Source organism: Octodon degus, unplaced genomic scaffold (genome assembly GCF_000260255.1).
Source record: "Octodon degus isolate 3935 unplaced genomic scaffold, OctDeg1.0 scaffold00197, whole genome shotgun sequence".
Lineage (NCBI taxonomy): Eukaryota > Metazoa > Chordata > Mammalia > Rodentia > Octodontidae > Octodon > Octodon degus.
The window spans coordinates 4162863-4163687 of record NW_004524773.1 but is presented as its reverse complement, the minus strand read 5'-3'; the positions used below and the strand labels follow the sequence as shown (position 1 = coordinate 4163687).

Sequence of the window (825 nt, the reverse complement as noted above, 5' to 3'; positions counted from 1 at the left end):
TAGAGAGGAGAAATCTTGTCAGCAGCCCACACCCCTGTGGACATGCCAGCCACAGCAACCTCTGGGCCTCGGTTAGTGCTTCTGAATTTGCTCCAGGTTGCACCACAGCCAAGGGGCCCAGATCTTCACAAAACAGCCGCATAGAAGTGAGATCACCCTGTGTGTATATTTCTATTTGAGAGCACCAACCTCCCAGGGCTACTGTGACCTGCAATAGCTTGTAACATGCAAAGCATCAGCTTGGTCCTAAAATCAGAAGTTGCACCCTATTCCATCCTAAACTGAAACTTCACCTCCTTTTAAGAAGTCGCTGAGGAGATGACCTGGGCCCACAGATCCTGAATAGACCCAGAGCGCAGGCCCAGTGAGGGAGTGAGATGACCGGGCCAGGGCCGCAGGATCCTGAATAGACCCAGAGCGCAGGCCCGGCGAGTGAGTGAGACCACCCAGGGCCTGCGGATCTTCATTCGACCCAGAGTGCAGGCCCTGCGAGGAACCCTTCAGCAGAACTCCCTGCAAAGAGACTAGAGGCAAGACCCACTCAGCTGATTCAGGAGCAGAACATCTTGCCAGAAAGACACAAAGGATTCAACTCCAACGGCTGCAGCAGAAAGAAGTGGAGCACAGCAACCAGATCCAAATGACACCCACCTGGCGTAATCTGAACTTCATAGATCTGCACCTGGTGCTAAGGTAATAACTCTATCTAACCTCTACACCAAAGGTCAGAAGACAGTGGTATACAAAATGATAAAGAGAAGAAACAAAATGCAGTCTCAGGCCCCGAGTCCATCCAGTTCAACTGCAGAAGACACTAGCACTGAG

General features: G+C 51.6%; 1 protein-coding gene across 2 annotated transcripts in view; it reads left to right on the top strand.

The window, feature by feature from the left end:
• Cxcl17 (C-X-C motif chemokine ligand 17) overlaps positions 1–825 on the top strand; it is a 199528-nt gene that overhangs the window by 1279 nt on the left and 197424 nt on the right. The window lies entirely within an intron of this gene.